The sequence below is a fragment of the Mchenga conophoros genome, linkage group LG10 (genome assembly GCF_057382185.1).
Source record: "Mchenga conophoros isolate Kocher_MC1m ecotype Shallow Benthic linkage group LG10, M_conophoros_male_GT1.1, whole genome shotgun sequence".
Lineage (NCBI taxonomy): Eukaryota > Metazoa > Chordata > Actinopteri > Cichliformes > Cichlidae > Mchenga > Mchenga conophoros.
In genome coordinates, this window is record NC_140535.1 from 3,767,125 (window position 1) to 3,781,067 (window position 13,943).

The window sequence follows — 13,943 nt, forward strand, 5'->3', positions numbered from 1 at the left end:
CAAATTTATCCTCAGCACTTAAAACTCTACTTCTGCAAACGCCCCAAAGCATCCTCTACCAATCTCCCTCAGTCAGACCCCACAGAACACCTCCAGGGGTCCCACGCCTCACGGGCATAAGTCCAGCCAGAGCCACTGAATGGAATTTGACTTAGTCAAGGACTCTGAGTCCGACTTAAACCCTTTGTGTTACATCTGTAGTTTGAATTTAAAAAGACTGGCAAATATTTTCACATGGACAGTGTACATGGGATTTCTTGCACTAATGGAAAATTATAGCCAAGCACAAATGAAGTGACTCACACATGTCTGAACCACAGAAAAGAACAAGAGAGAGAGAGAAAATATAGCACATTTATTTGTGAAAAAATAACTTGGTAGACAGGAGGGATGACTCAGAATGACAAAACTGCAGAATAAGAACCTCCAGGTTTACAGGATACATATTTATTTTCATTCTTAGTAGTTATCATAGATAGTACAGTTATCCATCAAACTGTCTATCCCATTACCTGGGCTCTCTCACAGTTACATACAGCACCTTTGCACCAGGCCCTCTGCTCTGGCTTCTGTGACTGTCAGGTTGATGTATGTACCTGTTAGCTGCAGCTAACCATCTGCACTTTTCACGTCTTTTTTCAGTGTTTCCCTGCATCTCTGAAAGACTCTTAACATCTTATTATGTATCTTATTTGTTCTTTGGATGCTAATTAAAGTGTAAATTTACATCAAAATTACAATTTTATTAATTGTTGCGTTAATTAGCTTAGCTTAAAACTTAGCTAGTTTACCGGATGCATTAGCTATGGTTTGCTTAACGATAAAGTTTTATTTTATAGGTAGAATTAATTTGAAAGGTTGATATTGGTGTGTAGAGCAAAGGCCATACATTTCTACAATGAAAAGCAGCATCAAAGCTGCCAGGAAAAATGCTGCATCAGCCAAGAAAGCCTTGGATCCTTCATTTGGAGGAAAACAACAGAGGAAACTACAGGGTGAGTTCAACCAGCTGCTGTTAGCAGTAAAATATCTTTTTAAATAAATACATTTTCATCAGATAACTTTTCTTTCCTTCTATTTGCTGCTATTTTTGACTTGAATTTGTCAAAGATACATTCTGGTCTAATCAAACAAAGGAAATTTGTCTTGACTTTCTGTTTTGTTCTAATCATCTTTGTTGAAGATGTTGAAGATTTTGGCTTCTTTAATTTACTGGGAGACAGGGTTGAGAAGTTCCGGAAAAATGCAAAATATTTTTCATTTGAGTTTTTTGATATCTTTTCTTCCAGTGTTTTTACTTATTCAGGCACACATTCCCTTAAATGTTTGGGATTTTAGTGAATGATTTAAAATATGAATTCCCTGACACCATACTTTCTTTTAGGCCGGAACACCAAACATTATTGTGTATAACTCAGGTGTCCTCGGTCATTTTCAAGAGCCACAAAAATAGAAAGAATAATATATAAATGATTGTAGCCCACGGCTTTCCGCACACTGTTTGAGTGTGTGAGATACTTTAAAAGCTGAATACTGAATAAAGTGAATTGAGGCACTGTACTAAGATACCACACATGACATCCTCTAATCTGCCCTCACTAAATGTCGTTGTTTTCACAGCATGGAGAGCACAGTGATGCATCTCTGCTGTATCATGGTGCTGAGCTCATCGTTCATGTAAACAAGTAAGTTTTTCATTTTTATTGGCATTTGGATATTTCCCCCTTTCAACCCTGGATTGGCTCAGTAAAAGGACAGAGAAACTTTAAGATATTGCTAATGTGTGTTTGTGAGAAACAAAGGGACAGACTGTGTAGACTGCTCCACACATTCCTTTGACTGTTTATGGATCAGGACTCGCTCTGCGTGTAGTATTTAAACACTCAGTTTTCCCATACAGCAGAGGAGGGCTGTGAGAGGTTTGAACACCTCCAAGCTGCCGTGAAATCTTAACAGTGATTGCGTCACACGTTAAGGATCAAACAAACAGATGCTGTCAGATGTTTCCTGCCCATGTTAGCGCAGGAAATTCAGCATGCTCTACATAAAATGATAATGAGAGAATAAAAATGTTAAGCACACAGTTTAGCTTCACTAAGTCCCAGTAAGGTTGGATCTGAATTATAATAGCATATCTTATATTTTTGTAAATATCTATCCAGCCCACGTGCTTTATGAGCTGTATGAATTTCAATTCCTCCAGAAGCACATGCATGTGAACAGTATTGGGACTATTTATTGCTTTTTCTCATGCAGTTGAAACACTGACTGAATTGTGTGGCTGTTCGTTACCTGTGGAGGGCAGCAGCAGGCTAGAGATATATCTGAGCTACCTCCAGAGTGAAAAGAAGAATAAGAACGGAGAAGGAGAACAAAAATCCCAATGCAGCTCTATACAACTTCAAACTTGGCCCAGCGTTTTTACTATTATTCTAAAATGCTACTATATTATTATTATTTATTTAGAGCTGAAGCTAATCCAGTTTGGGCAGACTCGCCATAGGACAATAAGGTTTAACTGTAGGCTATGTATTAATGTCCTGCTCTACATGCTGTTGAAAAGGACTAGCAGAGAGAAGAGCGACCAGCACTTAGTAAGAGGCTGAAAATTCAAAAGCAGCAGAAAATTGTTTTATTTTCATTTTTAACTCCAATATGAAGAAACTGACCCCAGTGACTGCTGGAATAGGCTCTGATCCCCGTGCAACTGTGAATTGGATAAGCAGAAGAAAATGGATGGATGAAGAAACTGGACATTGGTAACATTGGTAGCATCACACAAGTGCTTTCACACGTTCAGTATCTTGCATAAGGATACTTTGGCATGCAGATTGGAGCAGCTAGGGATCAAACCATCAACCTTCCAATTAGTAGATGATCTACTCTACCTCCTGAGCCATGGTCACCTATTTAAACCAACGTCCAATCATATTATTTACTGGCAAGTATATTAAATATCCTTTTATTTGGCACATATAGGAATTTTAGTACTTATGTCAAACACGACTTACCTTAAGTTTGTGTTCAAATTATCCTAATTCTTTCTTTATTGTGGTTAGCATTTAGAGCTGTTTCCAGCTCTAAATTTCCATTAAGAAAAATTGTGGGGCAACAAATAATTTTCAAAGAAGTTTACATCTGTAGGTAACATGGCACAATCCAAAGCCGTTTACTGTGTAAAGGATGGCTAGCTTTGCTCTGTTTGATATTCATTCAGTGTTCGTGACTCACGGCTGTCAGTTTGGTTTCTAGGTGAATGATGATTCTGTCAGCAGAACAATACTACTGATGTTTGTGAATGAAATTATGCAGAGAAAGCAGTGAAAGTCAAGGCAGGATGAGGTCCAAGAGACAACCCAAAGTGGTTCCACCAAATTGGACAAAAGACCAGAATCTTCCAGACAGTCATCACTGGTCAAAAACACATGAAAAGGCGTTAAACAGAAATTATTTTATATCATTTTTCATAGAAATTCAGTAACCTGTAACAATGTATTTTACATTTTACTCAGAAGATGGTGATAAATAACACATTTTTTTTTATTCTTCTGCCTTGTGCTCACAGTTTTAAAAATGACTGTGGTCTAGCACTGATGATAGGAGTTAATTAGCTTGGTCATCATATAGTGCCAAATCACAACAACATCACCCTCAAGGTGCTTCATATTGTAGGGTAAAGATCCAGAAATAATTATCATGAATAAAGTGGTCAATATTTATTATGATGATTAAAAATAAATTTAAAATTTCACAAGAAAATATTCTTGGTTTACTAAACCTGTATTAGGTCCTTAATAGTTAGCTCACTTGTCAGCCATATTGGAAGGCTTCCAGCCAGTGTGTATTTGGAATATTGACTAAATGTACTTTGATTTCAGTGGTAACCAAGACATTAAAACTGCATGCACATCAGGGCTGCCACAAACAATTATTTTAATAGTCGACTAATCGTGGCAGCCCTAATGCACATAGAGACAGTTTATGAAAACTTTTTTTTCTCCAAATAAGAAAAATTTAGAATTTAAAAATGTTTTTTTAGGGGCTGCGTCTCCCTCTCACAAAGTCTCCGTTGTGAACCATTTACTAATAAGCAGCTTTCTTTGCTTTAACAGAAATCTTTTAAAATCCTTCTTCTGCTTTCATTGTCGCCCCGAGAGGACTAAAATGGACTCAAATATAGTGCGATAATATCTGTTTATTTTCACGATCTCTAAATATTTATCATCACACACGCTAACAGGATTTTTTCTGCCTCTTTGTGAAGCGACTGCACATTAGCACAACTGGCCTGCACTTAGTGAAGGCAGTGAGTGTTTTACAGGGTGACAGGGTGACATGTGTCTTCCTGTTCTACCTGGTGATTTTTCTGTTAGCAGCAAAGCTAAAATCTTTTTAGGGTTATATATGTGTCTATCTATCTATCTATCTATCTATCTATCTATCTATCTATCTATCTATCTATCTATCTATCTATCTATCTATCTATCTATCTATCTATCTATCTATCTATCTATCTATCTATCTATCTATCTGTATATACATATATATATAAAGAGTCACTGCACCTTGACAAATATATATATATATTGTACCAAATCATTTGCATCTGAAAACAAAATCATGGTTATGCAAGCTTCTTCAGAAATGCAAATATATGGAACCTGGGTTTTATGTAAGCATTCAAGTGTCCAATTGAGCAAGCCGTCTCCTTTTATGTGGGGTCCTGTAACCTCATTAAACCTTACTTTGTGATATGAGCACAGATGGGTCTTATAAGTGGATGCATAAAGTAAAGTATGCCTTTCATCACCCAGTCAGTGCTATTCTGCTGATGGAGACTGATGCACAAATATGAAATGTCAACTGGTAAGTGATACGATCCTTTTTTTTAGCGTTTGTTGTTCCATAACTGATGTGTTTGAGTGTATGTGAGAGGCTTTTCACAACTTTCCTTGTTAACTATCCATTATAACAGCTGTATTGCAAACAGCTCATGGAGACTTTTAGTACTTTTTATTGATAAAAGGTGTCCATACGGAGATGGAAGTCTTCAAAACAAAAGTAAATCTATAATATTTGCATTAATGATTTAAACAAACAATGGTAAACTTTCTGTATGCAGTGTTTTTTGTTCATAAGCTATGGGAACTGTGTTCGTTTGAGGGATTGGCAAATAGACTGGGAGGGGCAGGATGGACCCATATTAATAGGAACACTTGAATGAATTAGAAGAATAGGTTTTAAACATGCAGGACAGCGACAATACTGGGCACCGACTGGAGGACTGTACCAGCTTGTCTCATTCAAATGATGCAAACCTGCCTGATTGGCGGGATTTAAACGCTTGTTTCAGCACACTGTCCAAGCAAAACCAAGTCCACTCCAGAGTGTGTGTGTCTGTTTAACTGCCAGTAATCTGAAAGTAAAAAAACAAAAGCTAACTTCAGCTCCAGCCGTGTCTCATGTCATCTTTGAATTGCTAAAAAAAAAGAAAGAGGGATCCCATTAATGTTTTTTTTTCATTTTGCATGTGTGTGTTGTTTGTGATATTTGCTATTTGGAGTGAACTTTAAACAGCAAATGATGAAATTATGACATACACGTGTAAATAAATTCCCAAATTGACACTCCTTTGTAAACCTGTGTGATTGAATGTGCTTCACTCCAACACTGTGGGCTGTCCAGAAACAGCAGCTTCTTCAGATTAATTCAGAAGAGCACCACGAGTGGATGTTTTAATTTGAGTTATTTGGTCATTTGGAAAGGTCCAGAACAATTTAATACAATTAATCTTGCTGAGTGAAGGCAGTCATTGTTGCCATGTAGCAGCAGTAAGTGTTACCCTGATTGGCAGTGGTGTAAGTGTCCACCAGTATTATCTCTGTCAAGTGGCTGTCCAGGTATGGTTATATGATCTTGTGAGGTAAAGCTGCCCCACAGATTTAGGTACACACAGACACAACTAAAAGCTCCACACCCCTTAACGTGTGCACACGCATGCACACACACACACACACACACACACACACACACACACACGTATGTGTATATATATATATATATATATATATATATATATATATATATACACATGCCCTGCGTCTGACCTGCGGGTCAAGGTGCAGTGACTCTGAGGTTGTCTAACTGGGCCTCTTGAAACTCTTGCTTTGCATTCCTGCACCCAGTGGAGGGGGGTTGCCACAGACAGGGTTATTACTGGACTGAGAGACTGAAAGAAAGACTGATAGAGAGGGAGAGAAAAGCGACAGAGGGAGGGAGAGAGGGAGGGAGGGAGAAGGGGGGGTTGAAGGAAGCTGGAAGGTATTATGCACTATTTCCTTGCCTTCCTAGAAGCTCTCACTTGTTCCCTCCCACTCGGCCGGCATTCTGTGGCAAAGTAAAAGAAAACGCTGAAAACTTGAACCTGCTTATACTCGAGCTTCCTCGGCCTTCAAACGAGCTCACTTGTTTTCTTTCCCTACCCTTCCCCGCGTATGTTTCTCGCACTCTTTCTTGCTCCTCGCCTTGTTCGTCTCTCTCCCTCTCTCTCTCTCTCTGGGCTGTGTGTAAGAGGATCACTTTGTTTCCGTTGCCTTTTTCCGCGGTGCTGCAGACACACATGGAGCAGAGGATTGGATTTGAGGAGATACTGACGAAGTGCACAGCTGCAATGGTCCCCTCCATCTCCACACCAGGACTAAGCCCCCCCACCGACCCACCCCAGTGTGTGTGTGTGTGTGTGTTTGACTCTCTCCCTCTCTCTGTCGGACTCTCTGCTATCCGGCTCTCCGTGGGGTGGGAGTTGCAATATAGTAACTCAGAAAAATGGAAGTGGATTGGAGACAGACAAGATAGGAAGCTTTCGTTCTTGGGCTCGGACGTCAGGATCTGTGTGGTAAGTGCTTTCCTCTTAGCACTTTTGACAAGTTCTGTCCCTAAGAAGAATCCATCTGCCTGAAATCTCAGGAGCACTCTTCATGGCTCTATTGATTCATTTGTTGCCTGCTTTAACTTCTTTAGTTGGACTTTAAACTCCGTTCCCAAGTATTAACAAAATAAGCCTGATTTTCCTTATATTTCTTGTCAGTCTTAAATTAATTTGGTGACAGGAGAGGCTAGATCTTTGAATTTGTGTCCCAATGATTTTTAATGATTTTTAAAACATTTTTTTATTTTATTTGGTGGGAGGGGGGGCGAGGTGGAGAGATGGGGTGGGAGCAGTTGACTGGGGGAAGGGATTTTGAAGAGGTCAAAGAGAACGGCTCGGACAGAACAATGGTTGTGAAAACTTTACTAGTCATTTAGTTACGCCTCTGTGAAACATGTGTCCGTTTGTAGCCAGGGACCCGTGCTCGACTCCAAGGAGGCTTGCTGTGGAGGCCATTTATTTTAGCTAATTCAATTTATCAGCTGCTCAGTAGCTTCACTTTTTTATGAGTTTGGAATTTTTTAATTTGTTTTTTAAATGGGGTGGAGTGCAGTTGTGAGACACCGCACAGTATTTGAGACACCGTCAGCCTCACCAACCGACAAAACTGTTCATGTCTCGTGTATTTTACACCGTCACTGCTTTTACAGGAACGAAGTGATGAACAAGAGAAAAGAAATGAGACAATGAGCAAATGTTTTGATACAAAATCATAGAGAGAGAGAAAGAGAAGTTCCCAAGTTTGCAGTGGATACGGTGGGCTAAGCTTCGATCCACATTTCATCGGCCTTTGATGAAGCGCTTGAGGAATTCAGATTTTTTGTTGTAGTGCTGTTGAAGGAATAAATAATGCAGGTTACAGGGAAAGTAATACTTTACTGCGAGCCCCCCGAATAACTCCATTGTGTGAAATGTTAGGGGGACCTCACATTTCACATATGTGAGAAGCACTGGACCAACATTTATAATAATTAACATTATTTATATATTTGAGATATGTTATTGCTCAATAATTAGTTGATAATAATATATGATAGGACTTAAGATTTAGTTTGAATTAAAAAATCCTCTGAATTGTAATTTAGAAAGAATATTGTTACCTATTTATTTTAAGTAATGTTGTAGCTCATTTAAACTCACAAATGTTGGTGCAGTTAAAAAAAAGCTTCTTGTTTCCTGAATGTAAATCATCAGTTACATGAAATATATCACTAGCATCATTTAAAATTCACATTTTATTTTACTTTAATTTTTTTTGATGTGCAAATATTCTTTAAGGGTCTGACAAACTATGTAAAGTGTCAGTTTAATAAAGTAAGCCTTTTCACTCATTTGCACAGAGAAAGCTGTGGTTTGTGAGAGTCTTGAGAAATTAGCTGAGTTGAGCAAGAAACTCATTTTAGGAAGCTACTGAACTTTAGAGCCGTGATTTATGTGTCTCACCTTGATGGTTCACTGGCAGTTTGGGGTTTTTGACCTCACTCTTTGAGGAAATCAGAACCCGTTTCTCTGACCGCCTCACTCTGTGCCTCCCTCGTTCCCTTTGTTCATTAGACATCTCAGTAACATGGGAATTGAGTGTCTCGACTGGCTGTAATGGGCTTATTTCTCCTGTGAAAGGTAGTTTTTAGAGCCACGTTTTAAAAGCCTCAGATGTGCCTCTTTTAATTTATTTATGGCGTTCTCTGAACACAGTTGAATTTATAGTATGCAGGATGAAGCCTAGCTGCTACCATAGCTCCTTTATGCATGCACACGAGCTGTGCTGCAGGGTCTGGTTCTTTATTTTGATTATGTGGGTCATAGTGTTGTGAAGGAGCACAGAACTGCACATCTTCTTGGAAAAAAAGTCTGTCAGAAAGTTGGATTTCCAGCTTCAGCAGCGTAATATGAGAGTAAATAGAAACTTAAAGTGACTGCTCAGCACTGAGGATGATGCTGTCGATCGGTTTCTTCTTGGTGAATGGCTCTTTACACACTTGCAGCTTTTGCTTTTCTCTCCCAGTGTTAGCTTGAACAAATATTAAAATAATGTAAAAATTCCAGCTGTGCTCAGAAATATTTTTTGACCCTTTTTAGGAGGTAATGGCAGAATTTTTGGATTAAAATTACTTTTTTTCTTTTTTTACAAATTATAAAATGCACTTATTAAATAATAAAGTAAAAATCTGATTTGTAAAAATGACAAAAAACTTTACTTGAGTTTCTCAGCTCCCAGAATTCAGTGCTAGTGAAGAAGACTGCAGTTGTCTTCTATGACTATTAATCAGTTGGTACGGTGCAGTTCATCGTCTAATCGGAAACCCTCTCTACTCCTCTCTGGGATGCATTTGTGTATGTTTTCCAGTAGTATGTCTGCTGGCAATCTCCACTGCTGTTTTTTAAGCCAAGTAACGACATGTCGTCAGATAACCTCCCTGACCTCCCCGGGCCAATTTTAGCCTCTCCTGCAAGCCTGTTCTAGTTATAAATTAGCCTGGTTCTTGTGCGCAGGCAGTGAAAAGGAAAAGCTCAGTTAGGAGCAGTGATTTATTAGCTGTTAGGCTTCCACTGTCATGTGACTGACAGAGGTGTCATTCAGGATGAAAACAGAAACCCAGAACGCAGGCGGGATCCGACTGGTTCAGGAAATAGGAGGTGGTTTCCTTTTCTGCCACTCAACCAGGAGAGAAGTTGCATGATTTACATTTGAGTATTCCTGCCAAGTAGTGTTTGAGTCATTCTCAGAGCCTGTTAGTGCCACACTGTACTATTTACTATGATTTTCAAGGGTTTTAAGGTAATTGTCTGCGACGTTCCTAAGTTGTTTGTTTGTTAAAATCCATAAGATGAGAGACAAACAGGAAATAAAAATGAAATACTAAAATCTTTCTAAAACTTAAGTCTTTCCACTCAGCATCCACCTTGAATTGTCAGAGGGCATTTAGCTAAATGAACTTTCATTAAGAACTGCATTCGTTGAATCCTTAGATCAAACACTTACTTATAAGGGTTTAAAAGCTTTAAACAAGCCCTTCCACCCACGTCTTCCACCCTGTTTGCTGTTGTGCATTTTCCCACTGACTTCATCTCAGCTATGCCACGTCTCCCTTATGTTTCAGATAAATATGTTTGTACCTCATCATAATGCAACCTGTGCGAACCTGTGTGCTGGTAATCATCTATGTGATGTTGCCTGAAAACCGTGTTTTATTGCTCACTGCTGCTCACCTGGCTCCTTCTCTTTCCAAACACACCACCTTGCATGTGCTTCACTCTATGACTCGTGTGGCAGCTGTATACATACTGTGCTATATGCTCTATACGTGGTCAGGCTCATCTAAAAATCGATTACTTCTGTAAATCGAGTTTTGCTTACTCCGATTACGGCCTTAATGCAAGTAAGATAATTTTGTTAAGATGTTTGTATGACAGTCCCAATAATGTGAGTATTGTCTTACTCGGGTTATGATCAAATTACTAGAGTGCATGTAAAACCAGTGAGTGGAAGCCCTGTTTGTCTCTGTTTACCAAGCAGGCTGCTCCAGTTTTTACCTCTGACACATGAATTGTTGTAACAAAGCCTGGATATCACCAGGCTGAATTCAGGGAGGCTCGTGCTGTTGCAAGTGTGGACAGTAAGAAGTTTTTAGTCGTCATTGCTTTGTTTGTTTGTTTTTGAGAATGGCTAACTAGGAGACAGTTTCTAGTTGAATTTTGCTGACTAATGTAGGCACACAGTGTGGCGTACAGTTAATTCATGCTGTTCCAGGAAGAAATATGATCAAAATAACTCCTCCAACAATGCAGCTGTTCATAGAGCAGGAGTTCGTATCCCCGAAGGCCGAGAAGAGAGGAGCTTTACAGGTGCTTCTTAGGCCTGAGCAATGTGACGATCATGTATTGTGAACAATCTTAACTTGGCATATCTGCTTTAAAGTCATAAAGTTTGCGTCATTAAATGACATTCCCTTCTCTGTGTGATGTAGACAAAAGCATGATTGGTTATGACTCCTTGGATCATTAATTAGAGTTTATTGTAAACCAGAGACAGTATGGCAGATGAAGAATAGCAGCGAGCAACAAAGGAGTCCCAAAAACAGCACTTCTGATCAGAACTTTCAAAATAAAAGCAAGATACAAATTGAATGCAGACCTTAGTGACACTGGCCTCGATTCGACTGCAAAAATAGGCCCAATCCAGCGTTTCTGTTATGATACTGATATCTGGGCTTAGGCAATTTCCTGATGCAAGCATTTAATAGTAGTTTTCTTCATTTTGAGACTCTGAATAATTCAAAATTATTGCTTTTATAACTTTATCATCTGATATGTCACAATTTATATCCAAGAATAAAAACTTACTGGATTTGTATTTGCTAGTAAATTAGTAAGTGAAAACAGGAATAATTAAAAAGTAATTACAACATAAAAATCATTGCATTTATCACATTTCAGCTCAAAGTGAGAGTCTCTTGTAGTTATACTATTTTCCTTTTTTGTCTCTCACACTCTCTCTCTCTCTCTCTCACACACACACACACACACACACACACACACACACACACACACACACACACACACACACACACACACATCGGGCGTGGAGCTGACATCCATCCATTCATTTATTTTCTTAACCAGGGTTGGGGCCTATTCCAGCTGTCACTGGCTGAGTGGCGGGGTACACCCTTGACAGGTTGCCATCCATTCCATGGTGAAGTGAACTAATATTAACTGAGTTGACAACAACACTTTCTGTTATTTTAAGTGGAATAAAATCTTCCCTGCAAGTGTTAAAATGAACCAAAGACCTTCTAGCTTCTGTTCGTAATTGCTGTCTCTCCCTGAAAGTTAATGAGAGAGAGAGAAGCCTGTTCGGTTGTGTCAACTGTCTTGACCAAAGTTTGCAGTTAAATAAAAAACTTTTTCAAACATAGAAAAAAAGGAGCATGAAATGGCTCCAAACTACTGCAGCGTTTCAAAGAGATTTTACTAGGGCTGGGCCATATCATACCGTTCACGGTAATACCGGTATAATGTTGGGCAATGATAAGAAAATGAAATATCACGATAGAATATGGGTAAAACGCACATGCGCAGTGCTTTTGTTTTCATACGCACATGGCGGAAAAAGCATGGCGGCGACGGAGAATATAAGAGCGAAAGTGGATCGTTGAATGAAACGGATGAACCAGAACTGGTTTGTAAAAAATGCTGCAGCTTCACTGGTGTGGAACTGGTTTAGCTTTCGTCCATCAGATACACAACAAAGCACTATTTTTGGTAGCGCATGCTAGCGGGCCATCGTTATTACCGTGTTTTTTGGAAAATACGGCGCACTTAAAATCAATCCTTTGATTTTTCTGAAAATCGACAGTGCCCCTTATAATCCCGTGTGCCTTATGTATGAACTCTGGTCGTGTTTACTGACCTCGAAACGATTTTATGTACACGGCGCTCGAAAATCTGTCAAATGTTTCAGTGCGACTTTGCTAAGCTATGAAGCCGCACCGCTTGATGGATTGTCGGAGCATTACGGCTGTCGTAGGCGGAGCCTCGCGGAGTGATACGTACTGCGCTTCAACATAATGTTACCGTATTGTGTGTGTATAACCTCTTTTTAAGTTGTGTGGATATTATACATGGTTATGCTGAGGATATGTCGGCCAATTTCCACTGGAAATGCCTTTTGGTTAAACTATCAGCGAGGAATTTGCATTTGCACTGTTAAATTTTTATATAACTATAAAACAGCTGCTTGTTTAAGTGAAAATACATTGATGGTTTTTTTTTTGCACTAATAAAGTTGTGGAGTTGTAAAGTATTTTGTCTAGTGTCAATTATATCGTCAGTTATATCGTTATCGCAAATTTTCAAATGTATACCATGATAAATATTTTTGGTCATATCGCCCTGCTCTAGATTTTACCATTCTACTTTAGCTTTCCATCTAACTGTTACTCACGTAATAAGCAAAGAACAGGTTAGGATGCCTTTATTGATACATGATCCAGTTTTTTGGGTCGGGGATCCAAATATTCCATCTGTGAGTCCCAGCAGAGAGGACCATGTGGTCTACTGGCCAGACTGTAAAGATGGCAAAACACTACCAGCAAATCGTCTCAGTGTTTACTGATATGATTGGTGCAATCGTGACTTCCACAGAAAGACATCTTCAGTTTCTTAATCGAGCTGGTGGCTCGTGCCTCATCCCAATAACACTGTCCAAAAAACACGATCATCCATATGAGCACAATTGCAAACTGGGGTGGAACCACCGTTAAAGCCAAACTTTTAAAATGACTGGCAAACTCTTTCATGCACCAGCAGAAGCTTTTGAGCGTGCAACTGTTAGTACACCCATTCAATGATAAATGAACGGATTCTATTGCATTCTGTTCTATTCTATTAGCCCCATAGTTTCTGTCCAAGGTGGGAATCTGCTTCTCTGATTGGCTAATGTTACAAACATCACATTATGTTTCTTAAAAAGGTCACCTGCTGGATGTAGTAAAACTCTCCCGTCCTTTAGCATGTGCCCAAACTCTGAGATGCAGGTTTACTTATTTATGCATGCCAGTTTGACAAGTCTGTTTGTTTTACAGAGTTGACACTCCCTCTCCTTTAGTACACAATGCACATGTAGCCCTCCACGAGGATGATGCACCATTAAACTGTTAGTTCACATGTTAGGACGTATTCTTAGGACAGAGATTTCATTTTTAAGTGCAATAATTTGTCATTGGATATTTTCTTAGTATTTGAGGAAAGTCATAGGGGTTGTTTACTCTTTACTTATATGGTAAAAGAAAGTCATGACTTTATGGGCGATTAGCATGACTTACTTTGACAAATAGCACGAAGTGCAGGAGGATGCTAAGTGTCATTCAACACTACAATAATGATGACAGATGATATGCGTCATAAGTCACTCATTATTGAATTATTAATGACCTGAGCGAAGTCTTGAGCATTGCCAATGGAAAATAACACAGATGTTTAGTGTTTGGGATTTTTCGCTGTGATAAATTAA

General features: G+C 39.0%; 1 long non-coding RNA gene across 2 annotated transcripts in view; it reads left to right on the forward strand.

The window, feature by feature from the left end:
- Positions 1-6,367: 6,367 nt before the first annotated feature.
- The window catches only part of LOC146565236 (uncharacterized), a 44,365-nt gene continuing 36,789 nt past the window's right edge, over positions 6,368-13,943 (forward strand). The window contains exon 1 of one of the 2 annotated variants that reach the window (XR_014894060.1): positions 6,368-6,895. This is a non-coding gene — a long non-coding RNA (uncharacterized LOC146565236). The remainder of the gene's footprint in view (positions 6,896-13,943) is intronic. The other variant, XR_014894061.1, reaches the window with a different exon arrangement.